Source organism: Sminthopsis crassicaudata, chromosome 4 (genome assembly GCF_048593235.1).
Source record: "Sminthopsis crassicaudata isolate SCR6 chromosome 4, ASM4859323v1, whole genome shotgun sequence".
NCBI classification, from domain to species: Eukaryota; Metazoa; Chordata; class Mammalia; order Dasyuromorphia; family Dasyuridae; genus Sminthopsis; species Sminthopsis crassicaudata.
The window spans coordinates 322,526,849-322,546,528 of record NC_133620.1 but is presented as its reverse complement, the minus strand read 5'-3'; the positions used below and the strand labels follow the sequence as shown (position 1 = coordinate 322,546,528).

At 34.1% G+C, this 19,680-nt stretch overlaps 1 pseudogene; it reads right to left on the bottom strand.

Moving 5' to 3' along the window:
• Window positions 1-341: 341 nt before the first annotated feature.
• Window positions 342-19,359, bottom strand: LOC141540786 (ubiquitin-like-conjugating enzyme ATG3 pseudogene; annotated as a pseudogene).
• Window positions 19,360-19,680: the final 321 nt, after the last annotated feature.

The following is a 19,680-nucleotide window of genomic DNA, read 5'->3' as shown; positions in this document are numbered from 1 at the left end:
ACAATATAAGCTATTATCCAACAACAGAATGATTTCTCAAGACACTTCACAATGTAATGAAAAGGTAATAAATTCTATGCTAATTATTTATTCTAATTTTAAAAGAATTAACCCATAGATGTGATCATACATACTTATGAATATAATTTCTGTAATAAAGGAACTTATGTTTATTTACTAAAGAAAAAATATTCCATGATCAGTTTTATTTAATAAAAACCTGTGTGCAAAGAAATAAAAGGAATGTCTTTTTTTCTTTGATGATTAAATGTAAGTCCTTTTATTATAGAAATTATATTCATTTGGCCATATTCTATTATTGAAATAATAATGTTCAAATTTCAAGGAAATGAAAAGATACCAAGTTCTCCTTCTGCAACTATCTCAGTGATTTTTTTTTTTATCACCACAGCTTATCTACATGACTGAATTGAACTCATGGAGGTGGTAGAAGATGAAGATGATTTTTAATGCTCACTGTTTTTTTCATCTATTTTTGATTGCTGTCTTTTTTGTTTGTTTGTTTTTGACTACTGTCTTAAAAGGTTGCTGTTGCTTATAATAATCCAATAACCAGAGTCTTAGAATCTGATAAAAAATTGTTGTATGTGATATAAAGATTGCAAATTCTAGTTTGTAAAATAGCATCTTCACTTCCCACTCACTTTTAGTTTTGTTATTTGTCTTGTGTTCAGATAAGCCTCATCTATCTCCAGGAGTCCATTCTCTTCATATTCTTCCATATCTACTTCTTCTTCATCATTATATAAAAATGAGGAGCCTTGCTTTTCAAGGGAATCTCCTTAACTACTTCTAAACTTCTATAATACATGAGTTATGATATATATATCTACATCCTCCATCACCATCATCTTCTTCAATTATAGCTTCCAATTCATCTGAATATTCCATTTGTTTGCACCACTTGTAACAAGACAGATTTTTAATTACCAAAAATTGTTTTCCACTTGGTAAGTACATTTTGACTTTCAATTCTTTCCCTGAAGCCCATTGGACACTGGTACAATGATGAACTAAATCCCCCTAAAATGAAGATAGGAGAGCAGTCATGCTACTCTCCACAAAGGCATAAATTGCTTATTTATTGATTATATCAACTGTCTGATCTGTGCTTTATGGGTTCAAAATAAAGTACCATAGAATGAAGAAGTGTTATGTAAAAATGTTTTTCAACATATGACTTCCTTGCCAGAATCTACCATGATCAAGTAAATGATGATGAAAGCAAACTATTTAAGGTTACCTTGGCCTTGGTAGGATTCTAAACATCTAAAACCCCAATGAAGATTAAAAGTTTGATCAACTAAATCTGCCAAGGACCTTGAGACTGAAGCAAAAATTGTAGTGGACACTACGTGTGGCATTCTACCAGGAATGGAACCACAGGTTTTACCCATATTACTAATGATTAGGTGAGAACCATGTTTGCCATTGATTTCTGCTTTGGAGTTTCAGAAATTGGAGAATTAAGGCATCAACATCATGTGTTGGTCAAGAGATAGAGCAAAGGAAGCTTACATACTGGCTTCAGCCTCTGAAAGGATGTGCTAAAAACAAATGACAACATGATGTAAAGTTCACTGACAAGATCTAACAAGCGCTAATTTCTGCTAAGAAATCTTGGTATATAGGGAACACATAAGATAAGAGATTTATGGAAAGCCCCATACACTTGATATTTGACTGCTTCCAAAATAGTCACAAAAATGGGCAAGATCTTACAAAGACATTCTCTATTGAAAAACTGGGCAAATTTACTGAGGTACAAATCTGCTTGTGAAAAGTAGTGTTGGACTATCAGCTAAGTGGAAAAGAAGAGCTCATCTTTTGAAAAAAGTCTGTCAGATAATATTTTAAAATAAAATGATTCTGATGATGAAGAAATTGCATATTTGTATCTATCAGTGAATCTGGAAACTCAATCAAGTATATTACAATCACAGGGTAACATCTAATTTGTCCGTAGGGAAAGGATAAACTTGGCAACATTTCCTGTCCAATATTCTAGTTGTAGAGGTTACTAAAGAACTTAGGGAAACCATGGGATTTTGGAATAGACAGTCCAAATCTGCAAACTCAAGATTGAAATTGTAGGGCAATTAAATAAAAAAGAAATTGTAGGTCAACAGATCTGTGGACATTGATAATTAGTTAACCACAACCTCAGAAGGTCATGGTAGAAGTTTCAGAACAATTTTTCTAGTGATTAGATTTGCTTATAATGATTCAGGAAAATGAGACAGATGGTTATCTCTTGCCCTGTACCTTTTCCCTCTTTCTCCTCTAAACTCTTTGACAAAGTCATCTATTATTTTTTTCTCAACAGTTTTTATTTTTTTAAATATATGTAGAGATAGAGTTCAACATTCATTTTTGGGGGTCCAAAACACATAGTATATTTAACTTTTTCCAATGGCTACTTTCATCTTTGTTTTTAAAAATTATTTTCCTTAGTCACATGTAAAATTTTTTTAATATTTGTGTTTAAAATTTTGAGCTCCAGATTCTCCTTCTTCCTTACTCCTCCACCCTCCATTGAGAAGGTCCATGTGAAATTGTGCAAAACATTTCCATGAAAAACATGTTGCAAAAGAAAATATCAATCCTCCCCCCCCCAAAAAAAAAGCTGTCAAGAAAAAAAGAAAGTTTTTAAAAAGTGTGCTTCAGGATGTATTCTGATGGAAGTGGATATCTTCAACATAAAGAAGATCCAACTCACTTCCAGTTGATCAATGATGGACAGAAATAACTACACCCAGAGAAGGAACACTGGGAAGTGAATGTAAATTGTTAGCACTACTGTCTATCTACCCAGGTTACTTATACCTTCGGAATCTAATATTTAATGTGCAACAAGAAAATGGTATTTACACACATATATTGTATCTGGGTTATACTGTAACACATGTAAAATGTATGGGATTGCCTGTCATCGGGGGGAGGGAGCAAGGGAGGGGGGGATAATTTGGAAAAATGAATACAAGGGATAATATTATTAAAAAATTATGCATATATACTGTGGGAAAAAAAAATTCTAAAAAAAAAAGTGTGCTTCAGTCTGTATTAAAATGCAATTAATGGCAGAAACTAGGCATGGACTCACATTTAATACCACATACTAAGATAAGATCAAAATGGGTCCAAGATTCAGGCATAAAGAACGAAATCATAAATAAATTGGAGGAACATGGGATGGTTTACCTCTCAGACTTGTGGAGGAGGAAGGAATTTGTGTCCAAGGGAGAACTAGAGACCATTATTGATCACAAAATAGAAAATTTTGATTACACCAAATTAAAAAGTTTCTGCACAAACAAAACTAATGCAAACAAGATTAGAAGGGAAGTAACAAATTGGGAAAACATTTTTACAGTTAAAGGTTATGATAAGGACCTCATCTCCAAAATATACAGAGAATTGACTTTAATTTATAAGAAATCAAGCCATTCTCCAAATGATAAATGGTCAAAGGATATGAACAGACAATTTTCAGATGATGAAATTGAAACTATTTCCACTCATATGAGTGTTCCAAATCACTACTGATCAGAGAAATGCAAATTAAGACAACTCTGAGATACCACTACACACCTGTCAGATTGGCTAAGATGACAGGAACAAATAATGATGAATGTTGGAGGGGCTGTGAGAAAACTGGGACACTGGTGCATTGTTGGTGGAGTTGTGAAAGAATCCAACCATTCTAGAGAGCAATCTGGAATTATGCCCAAAAAGTTATCAAACCGTGCATACCCTTTGACCCAGCAGTGCTACTACTGGGCTTATATCCCAAGGAAATACTAAAAAAGAGAAAGGGACCTGTATGTGCCAAAATGTTTGTGGCAGCCCTTTTTGTAGTGGCTAGAAACTGGAAAATGAATGGATGTCCATCAATTGGAGACTGGTTGGGTAAATTACGGTATATGAATGTTATGGAATATTATTGTTCTGTAAGAAATGACCAACAGGAGGAATACAGAGAGGCTTGGAGAGACTTACATCAACTGATGCTCAGTGAAAAGAGCAGAACCAGAAGATCGCTGTACACTTCAACAATGATACTGTATGAGGATGTATTCTGATGGAAGTGGATATCTTCAACATAAAGAAGATCCAACTCACTTCCAGTTGATCAGTGATGGACAGAAACAACTACACCCAGAGAAGGAACACTTGGAAATGAGTGTAAACTGTGAGCATTGTTTTTTTTTTGTTTTGTTTTGTTTTGTCTTTCTTCCCAGATTATTTTTACCTTCTGAATACAATCCTTCCTTTGCAACAACAACAACAACAACAAAATTCGGTTCTGCACATATATATTGTACCTAGGATATACTATAAGATATTTAATATGTATGGGAATGTCTGACATCTAGGGGAGGGGGTGGAGGGAAGGAGGGGAAAAATTCGGAACAGAAGGGAGTACAAGGGATAATGTTTTAAAAAATAAAATTACCTATGCATATGTACTGTCAAAGAAAATGTTATAATTATAAAAATTAATAAAAAAAAGACACAATTAGTTCTTTCTCTGGATATGGATAGCACTTTTCATCATAAGACCTTCAGAGTAGTCTTAGATTATTGTATCGCTGAGAATAGCAAGTCATTCAGAGCTGGAATTATCCCACAACTTTGTTATTAATGTATACACTGTACATTTCACTTTGCTTGAGCTCATGCTTATAATTTCTTAAAGAACAATAATATTCCCTCATACTTACATGACAATTTATTTAACCCAATTGATGACATCCCCTCAATTTCCACTTCTTTGCCCTGAGAAAAGAGTTGCTATAGATATTTTTATACACATTTTTTTTTCCTTTAAAAAAAAATCTCTTTTGAGATCATATCTAGAAGTGGTATTGTTAGGTCAAAGGGTATGCGTGATTTTATATCCCTTTGGGCATATATCCTATCTTTTGATCATTTATCAATTGGGGAATTTTTTTAATAAATTTGACTCAGTTCCTTATACTTTTAAGAAATGAAGACTTCATCAGAGAAACTTGCTTCAAAATTCTTTTCATAATTACCATTGCTAACTCTATTTCCTTATTCGATCCTCTCTTACTTTTCACTATGTCCCTCATCAAAAGTGTTTTGCTTCTTACTATTCCCTCTCCTAATATACCTTATCTTCTATCACCTTCCCCCCTTTTCATATCCCCTTTCCTTCCTACTTTCATGCAAGGTAAATATATATTTCTATAGCCATATTGAATGTATATGTTGTTCCTTCTTTGAGCCAATTCTGATGAAAGTAAATTTCACTCACTCTTCCTCCTTTCCCTTATTTCCCCTCCATTATAAAAGCTTTTTCTTGCCTCTTTTATGGCAGATAATTGACATCCTTCCAGCTCTCCCTTTCCCTTTTCCCTAATACATCCACTCTCATACCCTTGATTTTATTTTATTTTTTAGATATTATCCCTTTATATTCAATTCATACTTGTGCCCTCTGTATAGTTGTATAGTGCCCTCTGTCCTAGTTGCCTCAGTAATGAGAAAGTCTTATGAGTTACAAGTATCATCTTCCCATGTAGGGATGTAAACTGATAGACCTTGTTAAGTCCTTTATGATTTCCCTTTCCTTGATTACCTCCTTATCCTGTACTTGAAAATCAAATTTTCTATTCAACTTTGGTCTTTTTATCATGAAAGCTTAAAAATCCTGTATTTCACTGAACACTCACCTTTTCTTCCCCTTCAGGATTATGCTCAGTTTTGCTGGGCAGATGATTCTTGGTTATAATTCTAATTCCATTGCTCTCCTAAATATTATATTCCAAGTCCTCCAATCCTTTAATAAAGAAGCTGCCAAATCTTATGTCATCCTGACTATGGCATCTCTATCAAAATTCATTTTTGTAAGACTTTGTGTTTCAAATGTTTTCTCCCTCTTTCTCTTATCTCTCCCCGCCCTAAGACAGCAAGCAATCTGATATAGATTAAATATGTACAGTTCTTTTAAATATATTTCCATATTTGTCAAGTTGTGAAAGAAAAATCAGACCAGCAGGGGGGAAAAAAAAAAAAACATGAGAAAGAAAAAACAAACAAACAAAAAATGTGAAAATACTAAAATTTGATTCACATTTGATTTCTCCATAGTTCTCTCCCTGGATGTAAATGGCATTTTACATCCCAAGTCTTTTGGAATTACCTTGAATTTGGAATTATCTGATGATTGAAAAGAGTAAAGTCCATCATATTGGACTTTACTCATCTCATAATCTTCTTGTTACTGTGTACGATATTCTCCTGATTTTGTTCATTTTTCTCAGCATTAATTCATATTAAGTCTTTCGAGGTTTTTCTAAAATAAGTCTGTTCATCATTTCTTAGAGAACAATAATATTGTATTATATTCATATACCATGACTTTTTCAGCCATTCTCCAAATGATGGATATCCACTAAATTTCCAGTTCCTTGTCACTAAAAAAAGGGCTAGGGCTGCTACACACATTTTTTTGTACATGTGGGCCCTTTTCTCTCTTTTATGATCTCTTTGGGATACAGACTCAATAATGATCAAAAGGTATTTCTAAATTCATATATTATTAAATGCCTCTAGTTTCTCCCCTCTCAATCTCTTTTAATCTCTCTGCAATTTGACATCTAACATTATTTTTATTTTTTAAATAGCATAACAACATTCTTTAATTGAAACTATTCTCTCCAATGTTACCAGTAATTTCTTCAGTATCAAATTCTTTTTGTCCTTTTCTCAAGATTCATTCTTCTTGTTCTCTCTGAAACTTTTGACACTATCAATCACTTTTTCCTTCTTGTCATTTTGTCATCTATAGGTTTTCTTGATGTTGCTATTTATTGGTCTCTTTTGCTGAATCTTCATCCACTAACCAAGTTCAATCTAACTTTGGTTGTCACCCGGGCTACATCATGGATTCTTTTCTCTTTTCCCTTTATATTATTTCATTGGGTGATATCCTCATTTCTCATGACTCCAATTATTCCATTCTATGGGTTAAACTAATATTCATCTATGCTGATGATTCTAGTACCTCTCTTGACTTCATGGATTTTTACTGGTTAATCTCCATACCTGGAATATTCTCCACCCTCACCTTAATTCCTTGATTCCCCAATTTCATTTACAACAGCTAAAAATCCTACTTTCTGAAGATCTTCCCTATCTCCAAAAGAGACTCACAAAAAAAGAGTTCCTGTGCCCCAAATGCTATCAAACTGTGTGTATCCTTTGATCCAGTAATGTCACTGCTGGGTTTGTATCCCAAAGAGATCATAAAAAAGAGAAAAGGACCCCACATGTGCAAAAATGTTTGTAGCAGCTTTTTTATTGTAGTGGCAAAAAATTGGAAACTAAGTGGATGCCTATCAGTTGGACAATGGCTGAATAAGTTATGGTATATGAATCTTATGGAATATTATTGTTCTCTAAGAAATGATGAGCAGACTGATTTCAGAAAAAGTCTGGAGAGACTTGCATGAACTGGTACTGAGGGAAATGAGCAGAACCAGGAGAACATTATACACAATAATAACAAGGTTATGTGATAATCAGCTGTGATGGACTTGACTCTTTTCAACAATGAGGTGATTCAAGGTAATTCCAATAGATTCCGGATGGAAAATGTCATTTGCATCCAGAGAGAGAACTATGGAGACTGAATGTGGAACAAAGTATAGAATTTTCACCTTTTTTGATTGTTTTTTCTTTCTCATGGTTTCCCCCCCTTTAGTCTGATTTTTCTTTCACAACATGACAAATATGGACATATGTTTTTAAAAATTGCACATATTTAACCCATGTCAGATTGCTTACTGTCTTAGGGAAGTGAGAGGTAAGGAAAGCAGGGAGAAAAATTTGGAACAAAAAATATTATAAGAATGAATGTTGAAATTGATGAGGTTTAGTGTGTTCTAGATTCCTGGTGGTCTAGAGGTTAGTGGCTATAAGAGAGTTATTAAGAATCCCCATTAAATCAGCTGCAGGTTTTAGGAGTGAAAGAATCCACTCATTCCTAAATATTAGTTGCAAAATAAAAGTTTATTGTGAAATAGCAATCAGTTTACCCAGAGACTGACTTCTATAGTGGCAGATCTATGGAAAATGGACTTTTGCACTGAGGATATAGTTCTCAATGGACAGAAAGTCCTGGCAGCTGAGTGAGCTACCAAGGTCCATCTGCAAAGACTTTAGTTGATGGAAGATTATTATATTGGGTGTCTTGGTGGGAGTTGGGAAGCCCGAGAAGATCAGAACCAGTGGGGACTGGGCAGCCCAAGTTGGCTCAGATCCAGTGGGAGCTGGGATAAGCCCAGATGTCCTATTGGAATTCAAAGGGATGCTTTTTGACCAGGATTTGTGAATCAAAGGCTCTGGCATCCAGGAAAGACAACTTGTCTGGGGAGAATATGCCTCAGCCAGGAGGGGCTGAGAATCTGAAAGGAGTCACAAATCAATAGGAAATACAGTTTCTTAAAGGGACCCCCAACCTGCTTCAAAACTGTCTTGACATGTATTTTGAAAAATAAAATATTATTGAAGGAAAAAAAGGAATTCTCTGAATGCATGAACATAACAACAACAACAACCAACAAACAAAACAAAACAAAAATATAAGAAGCTGGCTACATTTAGAGATATCTGTAGTTTTATCCAATTAAATATTTAAGAGAAATGATGAGGCTGCCAGTACTTCAATGACATACTTCTAGATGCTAAAAACATTAATTATTCTAGAACATATTGCTCTTTTGACAAGGGAAACTTCCTTGGGATTTTGTTGTTGTTGTTGTTATTGTTGTGGTTACAATCCACAAACCAGTTTGGACATTTCTAGTATCTGTGGTTTGCTAAAGTCATCTAAAAATTGCTAAGTCAGAAATTGACTTTTTTTGATGTTTCAAGAAAAGGTTTGTGAAATGGCAAATCTGATTTTTTTTTGGAAGTGTCCCAATGTTTTTGAATAGTATTCTTCCTCTTAACCCTATTTCCCCAAAGTAAAACCAAAACTTTTTCATTTTACTTTCAGTATGGGTAATTGTAAAAAGTTCTTTCAGTTTTGCTGACTATATACTTCTTTTTGCAAGGATTTTTCTACATTAAAAAAAATTGTAGCTTTTGTGTCCTGTCATTAATTAATAAAAGTAAAACCATAAAATAAATGGTTCCCCTCATATTTTCTTTTCCTTGCAATTTTAATTTAAATTGGGTCTCTATAAAGTAAATAAATCTTAAAATATTTTATTGAATTTATATTTTTAAAACTATTTTTGAAGGGGATGTTTTAAGTAATTTGATAAAGCTAAATATAGAGAAGCAATTTGTATGTTAAAAAAAGTATAGGATATCCAAGAAATTTGTTTGTCAATTAAGTGAAAAAAAGTTTTAATCTATTTGTAACTCTCTGGTAGACATGCAGATTATAGTGGTATCTCAGGACTACTTTTCTTCCTGGAACTTGGCTATTGTTTATGGGTTTCATGTGGTTTTCTGTACTTTCTTAGAAATAATGTGTAAAATTGTGCATACCTGTTAATCCAGTAGTGTCTCTACTGGGTACAAAAATGTTTGTAGAAGCCCTTTCTGTAGTGGCAAGGAACTGGAAACTGAGGGTGAAGCAGGTTGGGGGTCCCTTTAAGAAACTATATTTCCCATTGATTTATGACTCCTTTCAGATTCTCAGCCCCTCCTGGCTGAGGCATATTCTCCCCAGACAAGTTGTCTTTCCTGGATGCCAGAGCCTTTGATTCACAAATCCTGGTCAAAAAGCATCCCTTTGAATTCCAATAGGACATCTGGGCTTATCCCAGCTCCCACTGGATCTGAGCCAACTTGGGCTGCCCAGTGCCCACTGGTTCTGATCTTCTCGGGCTTCCCAACTCCCACCAAGACACCCAATATAATAATCTTCCATCAACTAAAGTCTTTGCAGATGGACCTTGGTAGCTCACTCAGCTGCCAGGACTTTCTGTCCATTGAGAATTGCATCCTCAGTGCAGAGCTCCATTTTTCATAGATCTGCTACTGTAGAAGTCAGTCTCTGGGTAAACTGATTGCTATTTCACAATAAACTTTTATTTTGCAACTAATATTTGGGAATGAGTGAATTCTTTCACTCCTAAAATCTGCAGCTGATTTAATGGGGATTCTTAATAACTCTCTTATAGCCACTAACCTCTAGACCACCAGGAATCTAGACCACTCTAAACCTCATCAAGGGGATGTCCATCAAGTGGGGAATGGCTGAATAAATTATAATACATAAATGTTATGGAATAGTATTGTTCTATAAGAATCGATCAGGAGGATGATTTCAGAAAAGCCTGGAAAAACTTATATGAACTGATGCTAAGTGAATGAAGTAGATCCAAGAAAACATGGTAGAGAGCAATAGCAAAGATTATACAATCATCAATTCTGATAAATGTGGCTCTTTACAATAGTAAGGTAATTCAGGCCAGTGCCAATGTACTTGTGATGGAGAAAGCCATCTGCACCCATCCAGAGGAATCTGGTAACTGAAAGTGGATACAATGTAACATTTTTACTTTTTTGTTGTTGTTTGCTTGCCTTTTTTTTCATTTCTCATTTTTTCCCCTTTTTGATCTGATTTTTCTTGTGCAGCATGATAATTGTGAAAATACATACAGAAGAAATGTCCATGTTTAACATATATTGGATTACTTGCTGTCTAAGGGGATGAAAGGGAGGAGGGGTGAAAGGGAGGGGGAAACAAATTGGAACACAAGGTTTTGCAATAGTGAATATTGAAACCTATCTATGCATATATTTTGAAAATACATAGCTAAGAAATAAAAAGAAATAACGTGTAAGAGGGGTTATCCTATGCAGGCCAGATCTGCTAATATGGAGATTCTCTGCATCCTGCATTTTTCTCCTAAGTGAGTGGGAGTAGTTTCCTTCGATTGTTTGCTAAACTGGCTGCATCTTTTAAAATTGCCAGACTGGAACAGTTTTTTCCCCAGTGTTCTCTTTCCTGTTGGAGATTGAAGATCACAGTTTGCTCACAGTGTGAATACTATGAACTAGGAAAGAAGACATTCTCTTTTCTCCCATTCTCTTTTATACCAGTAATTGTATTTGTTTCTGTTCTGTTTCCTTTGTCTTCAGTTTTAAGTGACATGGGTGATCCCACTGGTTTGAAAATTTAAGCCATTAGCAACCAGGATTATAGGCAGACTATTGTATTTAGCTAACTAGGCAGGAAGGCCCTAAGAAGCCAGAGTAGTAAAACTCAAACCTGAGGGAAAGAAGTTTTGAACTTGGATCTGGGACTATGATGTATAGGAATTGAGCTAAATTATATGTATATTTGCTATTATTCCTTTTAAAAAGCTAATTCCATTGCAAGTGGTTAAATGGAATTGGAGTTTAAAGAATCTACCTAGTAGGTAACAATATGAATTGGGGCCAAAGGCATTATCAGTGAGTTTAGACATTCTCAATATCTTTAAGAGTACTGAGGAATCTTAGGAGATAGGTGACATGTTACATATCTAGCCTTCAGATACTGGGGGAAAGGGTAGTCAATAATACAAATAAATGGTTCTCAACTCTGATATCATTCACAGTTGACCCTTATATTGTGTCACAAATATCTACAGAGAGAAAGACTGTGGTCATATGTGATCCAGTGGTTGTTCTAATAACCATAGTGACTTTGAAATAGCAATAAGCATAAATGATACTTTGAGATAGCTGCAATAACTGTAATATAATAGGAAACATGCCTGTGATTTTTGTTAGTGATAGTCACCAAAAATAGTACTAAAACTACTGTAGTTTGTGACCTACATTCATAATTAAATAAAATCTATCCGTAGACCCTTTTCTTCTGTCCATGGACCCCAGGTTAAAAACCTTATGTCTAGTGCCACAAAAAGGCCCTCTTATTTGGAGCTGAGTTCCTTCAGATTTAGTAGAAGTTCCAAAGTTGTGTGACTGATGAAATCTTGCCCTGCTGACCAGCCATATTTTCACATGAATATTGGTAAAGGGGTGGGGAGGAGAAAGAAGGCTACATCTACCCAAGCTAAATGCTATATCTAATTGAGAATTCCTTCTCTTCAATAGCTAAATAAACTTTCTTTTGTAAAATATTAGATGGACTCTAGGTGTTTCAATTCATTCCAACATTGAACCTAAACTACCTAAACTCAAAATGTCTTGAATCTTGTCCATTCCATGACAACTGGCATAATATATGTTGGAAAGAGATGTTACAGTGGTTTATATCATTGCTGAAATAGAAAAAGGGTTCTGCAAATATGGAGGATGGAGAGACTAGATAATCACATATATATAAATGCTGTAGCAAGGGCCCTTCTAGTGGTATGTTGAAAGTTCTTTCAATGAAATAAAGGACCCCATTGACTTTGTCTAATAGTCCTTCATAGGTAGGGACCTATGAGGACCTAACTCTTTAGAACTGCTTTTTTTTTTTTTCCTGGTTCACTGACTGTCCTTGTTGAATATTTGAACTGACTCTTGAAACAACAGTTTTATCCTCATCTCCAGTAATGGTGTGGTGTCTCAGATCCCTAGCCTAGCCTTTTATCATCTCAGTAATGTTTGTTTTATATACCTATATACCTGGGATCATGAGCAAAAAGGGCTCATGAGTGGGAAAAGTTTAAGAAGCCCTATTTTAGCTTTCTTGGTGACCACACTTGATCATACTGAGTCCCTGGAAGAGAATGAGAGAGACCCCCTACTCAACTTCTGTGGAAGAATGGGGCAGCAATTTGGTAATACCTCTCTGATGGTTCCTCTCAGGGAACCCAGGCTAATTTTTCCTTAAATGGGTATTGAAACTTTCCTTATGACTTGATTGGCTTAGGTGGTTACTCTCAGACTATATAATCATTTCCTCATTTCCTAAATAGAGAGTAGCCAAGAGGAGCTCCATGGATGCTGTGACACTTGGTGGATGATAGCAAGTAATTTAAGCAAAAGAGCTTTGCTAAGCTAAATCAGTGTGAGATATTCCCAATATTTATCTTTGTGGAATAGCCTCCTGTAATGGCTAAGCAAATCTCATTTTATGGTAGTTGGAAAGAAAGATTGGGGCTGACTTGTATAAGATGAAATGATTCTGAAAAATGAAATTGGGTAGGAAAAGGCAAAAGGGAACAATTATATTTTAATTATATATATATATGTATATATATATATATATATATATATATATATATATATATATATATATATATATTACAATTATTTTATAAAAACAGTGTGTGAAAAGAAATAATACAGAGGATGCAGGTGGAAGTGGAGGATTGGTAATGTTGGAACCTTACACTCATCTGGGTTGAAGAGAAAATAGCATGTACATCTAGAGGGATGTAGAAGCCTTTTGAACATATATTGAGGTGAGAAAACAGGAGGATAGGGTGGGGGAGGGATTTTTAGAGGAATGTCTGGATTGGGATTGGGGGTTGGGAAAGGGGATGAAAGGACTTTTGAGTTCTGGATAGTGGGGGAGGGTGAAAGGATGAGGGCGAAGATAAGGTAACAGGAATAGGATAAAAACAGAGGTTGAGAAAGAAAATAGTAAGTCAAAATAAGATGGAAGAAAATTCACAAATAGTAATTATAATTTTGAATGCAAATGGGGTGTTTATAGCAGTTCTCTTTGCAGTGGCAAAGAACTGAAATTGCAGGCATCTTCATCAATTGGGGAATGGTTGAACAAGTTGTGGTGTATGGTTGTGATGGAATACTACTGTGATATACAAAATGATGAGCTCAATGATCTTAGAAGGAAATGAAAAGACTTGCATAAAATGAAGAACAAAATGAGTAGAACCAGGAGGACATTGAATATAGTAACAACAATATTATTTTAAGAAAGACTTTGAGTGAATGAGTCTTTTTAACTACACAATACACAAACTAAAAATAAAAGAAACATGAAGAAGATGCTATTTGCATCCAGAAAAAGAACTAATAAAAAAGAAATACATGTAGAATAATTTTACATATATACCTGTTTGTGTCTAATGGTAGACATCTCAAGGATGGGGGAGGGAGGAGGAAAGAAAGAAAGAAAGAGAAAGAAATTTACATGATAATGTGTATATTTGAGGGAAGCAGGTTATACATGATAGATTTGCAGTTTCATGTAAAATCATCTTTTTTTTTTAATCATACTGTGTTATAAAGATGATTGTTTTGTTCCAATAATTGAAAATAAAATAAATTTTAAAAAATGTTGAATGGACCACAAGTTCCTGTTTTGCTCCTATATTGAATGTAAATTGACCTGAATCAGACCCAATCCTGAACAGAGTGAGTAGTTTTAGTAGTTTAGGGAACAGTAAATTTAGTAGTGATGCTGTATTGAGTGGCAGTATTAACTGGCACTCTGGAATAATTTATATTTAATTATTCAATTCATATACATTTATTAAGCACCTCTATGTGCCAGAACTAAGCACTGGGGATACAAAGAAATACAAAAAACAGCCCTTTCCCCCATGGAATTCACAATCTAATAGGTGAAGACAACACATAAAAAGAAGTTGAAAGGAAGATAGGGTGGAAAAATCTGTACCTTGATGAAGTTGGGCACTGGGTATGAAGTCATGAGAGGACTGCTCTAGGCTCCCTCCTTAAGTGGAGGATATAGGACTCAGTCTCTGATGTCCTTCTAGCACACAGTCAGAGGAAGGGAAGGACTCCTGTGAAAGAGGATACTGAGAATTTGAGAATTTCAGAGTTGATATGGTTTTGCAGGAGAATGAGTTCTGGAGACAATAATAAAGTACAGGACAGTTGCTAGGTAGGAAACTTTGAGGTAGCTTTCCTTAAATGGAGAATCTGAGAGGAATTCTCTAAAGCCATTCAAAAAACTTAGGACCTTATAGCTACCCTATAGTAGCTGATCTGATCTATGATGAACACCATTTGAATTGTGACCTTGATGTTGTTGCTGCTATTCCTGTTCATTGTTATTTTTTTTTTTAGTCTTTATTATCATTTTGTTCACAATATGATAATTTCTAAAAGGAAATGATATTGGAGATTTTTGCAATAGAATTATAACAGACATTTAGAAGCTTACTTCTAAGCTATTTAAAGCTTGTTGAACAACTTGTCCAAGATCGCTCACATTTAGGGATGGCTCTCAATCTTGACTCAAGTTAACATTCTAATTGTTAATAGCAATGTGCACGCTTTACAGGTAATTAATTACAAGTGACTGGGTAAATGAGGGCAAGAAAAGCCATTAGGAATGGGTCGATAGAGATATGTCCACTTATTCACTAAGCTATTTCATTTGATTCTTATCCATATCTTTCTACATTACTAGAGCCATAATTAAAAATAATGAGTAGATTACGCTAAATTCCTAGTAGTACATTCAAACATATATCAGGAATATTTCTAGAACCACCTTTTACTGTGTCCCTGAATTTATTTTGCTGATCTGGACTTTACAGTGTGGAGATGGAATGCAAACAGCTCTTGGAGTAACTTGCTCCTACATGTACTTTTGACTGAAGATTGAATCACCCTATTCAATAACCATAGTCATGAAGAACATAATAGAATATTTTTATTGCAATTTCTTTTTTTTTCCTGAGTGTAACAAGCTTCTCACTATAGTTTTTCTAATAGGCACTAATAAAATAATAATAATGATGATGATGTACAGAATTTTCATGCAATGATGTGGAAGAGCTTTGATATGTATTAGCATAATACTCCTTTGAGATAACAAATGGATATATTTAGTTTCATAGTTTACCATGTTTTTTTCTCATTTGATCTTCACAATAGCTTGAAAATAGGTAGTACAAGGAAAGCTATAACTAGAAATTCCTGTATTTGCTAAAAGTTGATCGGGGAAGAGGAGTTCAGAGAATAGTTGTAACACGCAGTCACTAAGAAAATCTAGTTCTTCAAAAGGTCGAGAATTTCAAAGGAATTAATGAAAAAAAAAATCAAATGAAGGTGGCCTAGCTGTACCTGATCTATATTATAAAGCAGCAGTCACCAAAACCATTTGGTATTGGCTAAGAAATAGACTAGTTGATCAGTGCTATAGGTTAGGTTCAAAGGACAAAACAGTGAACAACTGTAGCAATTTAGTGTTTGACAAACTCAAAGATCCCAACTTTTGGGATAAGAATTCATTATTTGACAAAAACTGCTGGGAAAATGGAAATTAGTATGACAGAAATTAGGCATGGATCCATACTTAACATCACATACCAAGATAAGATCAAAATGAGTCCATGATTTAGGCATAAAGAACGAGATCATAAATAAATTAGAGGAACATAGGACAGTTTACCTTTCAGACTTGTGGAGGAAGAAGAAATTTGTGGCCAAAGGATCATTATTGATCATAAAATACATCAAATTAAAAAGCTTTTGTACAAACAAAACTAATGCAAACAAGATTAGAAGGGAAGTAACAAACTGGGAACTGACTAATTTGTAAGAAATCAAGCCATTCTCCAATTGATAAATGGTCAAAGGATATGAACAGACAATTTTCAGAGGATGAAATTGAAACTATTTCCACTCATATGAAAGAGTGTTCCAAATCACTATTGATCAGGGAAATGCAAATTAAAACCACTACATACCTGTCAGATTGGCTAAGATGACAGGAAAAAATAATGATGAATGTTGGAAGGGCTGTGGGAAAACTGGGACACTGATGCATTGTTGGTGGAGTTGTGAAAGAATCCAACCACTCTGGAGAGCAATCTGGAATTATGCCCAAAAAGTTATCAAACTGTGCATACCCTTTGATCCAGCATGGCTACTACTGGGCTTATATCCCAAGGAAATACTAAAGAAGGGAAAAGGACCTGTATGTGCCAAAATGTTTGTGGCAGCCCTTTTTGTAGTGGCTAGAAATTGGGAAATGAATGGATGCCCATCAATTGGAGAATGGTTGGGGTAAATTGTGGCATATGAATGCCAATGAATATTATTGTTCTGTAAGAAATGACCAGCAGGATGAATAAGAATGAATACAGAGAGGCTTAGAGAGACTTACATGAACTGATGCTGAGTGAAATGAGCAGAACTAGGAGATCATTATACACTTCAACAATGATACTGTATGAGGATGTATTCTGATGGAAGTGGATATCTTCAATAAAGAGAAGATCTAATTCAGTTCCAATTGATGGACAGAATCAGGTACACCCAGAGAAGAAACACTGGGAAATGAGTGTAAACTGTTTGCATTTTTATTTTTCTTCCCAGGTTATTTTTACCTTCTGAATCCAATTCTTCCTGTGCAACAAGAAATTCGGTTCTACACACATATATTGTATCTAGGATATACTATAACACATTTAACATGTATGGGACTGCCTGTCATCTAGGGAAGGGGGTGGAGGGAAGGAAGGAAAATTTGGAATATAAGTAAGTACAAGGGATAATGTTAAAAATTACCCATGCATATGTACTGTCAAAAAAAGTTATAATTATAAAATTAATAAAAAATTATAAAAACAAAACAAAAAAAAAAGAAAGAAAATCTAGTTCTTATAGCTATAGATATTGAGTGGGAAGGGAAGCAGAGGGAAAGGTGAGTCTGAGACTGGACTTTAGGTGCTCCATTGCCTCATCTGCTTTGTGTTACTTTACTAAAAATTTAACTAAGACAATAATTTCAATAAATTTGAAGAATATGAAACAAATCTACATAAATTCAGAATTTATGTATATTACCAACAAAACCAGCAGGAAGAGAAAAACAATTCCATTTAAAATAATCACATAATGAATATATAAAATACTTGGGAGTCTACCTATCAAGGTAAACACAATTATCTGAATGCAACCATAAAACATTGATTATGAAAATAAAGATAGAATAATTGAAGAAATATTGTTATAAATTTAAGAAATATTAATCACTAAATGATCAAGCCAAGTCTGTATAATAAAAACGACTATATTACTTATTTAGTGTCATACTTAACAATATATTAAAAAAATTATTATATAGAAATATAAAAGCAATATTGAAATTTAGTTGGAGAATAAAAGGTCAAGAATCTCAAGGAAAATAATGAAAAAAAAAGCGGAAATGAAGGGGTCCTAGCAATATAGATTTTAAACTATACTACAAAGTAGTAATCATCAAAACAGTATGGCAATGTTTAAAAAATGGGGAAGTTGAACTGTGGAAAAAATAAAGTAAACGATGTATAGAAACAAAAAACCTTAGTAACTTACTGTTTAATAATCCCAAAGACCCCAGATACATCATCATCAATAACAACAATAATAATATTTATTAAGTGCTTTTGATGTTCTGGAAATACAAATAAAAGTCAAAAGAAAAGCCCAGTTCAAATAGCTTGAACTTTTTAATGTAAAGGGGCAAGACAACATATACAAGGATGCTGTAAAGAGGTGATCCTCAGGCAGTAGTGTCATTAGAGAGAAAGTGCTGGGGAAATCAGTAGTATAGCCTGAAGAAGAGACATATTTGGCCTGGGTTACTTCCTTAAAATGGAGGTTTTGGTTCAAGGACTGATTTTTTTTTTTTTTTTTACAGAAACTATTGGGAAAACTGGACACTACTCTACATTTAGAACAACATCTCTGCCAAAATGGATATGTAACTCAGACAAAAAGGGTAACATAAACAAATTAAAGGAATAAATTACCTTTCATTTTTATAGTCAAGAAAAGTTTTTTTGTTTTTATTTTTTTTTGGTTTGTTTGTTTTAATCACATAAGGGAGAGAAAGCATTGCAGAAAATAAAACAGGCAGTTTTGACAGTTTTTTTTTTTTTTGACAAAGTTTTTTGCACAAACAAAACCAATTCGGTTAAGATTAGAAAGGAAACAATTAAATGGAAAATATCTTTGTAGCAAATTTATTTTATAAAGGTTTCATTTCTAAGATATGTAAGCAAGTGATTCAAATTCATAAGAATCCATAATTCATAAAATCTATACTCCAATCATCAAGGTATATGAGGGAGGGAAATAAGCATTTATTAAGTGCTCACTATATGCCAGACACTGTATTCAATGCTTTACAAATATTATCTCATTTGATCCTTGTGGAAATCCTAATGAGATAAATGCTATTATTGTCCCTCTTTTACAGGGGAGGAAAGTGGAGCAATCAGAGGTTAAATAACTTGTCCAGGGTTGCAGATCAAGCAAATGTCCAAAACTGGGTTTGGGTTCTATATACTATGCCATCTAGCAGCCCAGTTTGTGAAAGAAATCCAAACTATCTGAGCCATATAAAATAAAGGCTTCAAATAGCTGATAATTAGACAAGTTCAAATTAAAGTCACTCAGGTTCTATCTTACCTTCATCATACTAACAAAACTTTTTTTTGTTTGTTTTTAAAGGAAAAATGACAAATGAAAGAGCTGCAAGAAAATAGGCAACACTGATGCACTTTAGGTGAAGTTGAGAAGTAATATAGTCATTCTTGAAAGCAATTTGAAATTTTTCTCCCCCCCAAAAAAAACTGCATATGTGTCCTTTCACTTTACAATGCCAATATGAGGCCTGTTCTCCAAAGAGATCAAATAAATAAACATGAAAAAGTCCCATTGGGAAAAAAAAATTATAGCAATTCTTTTTTGTGTTTGAAAACTATGAATTAAGCATATGTTCATTATTTGGAGAAT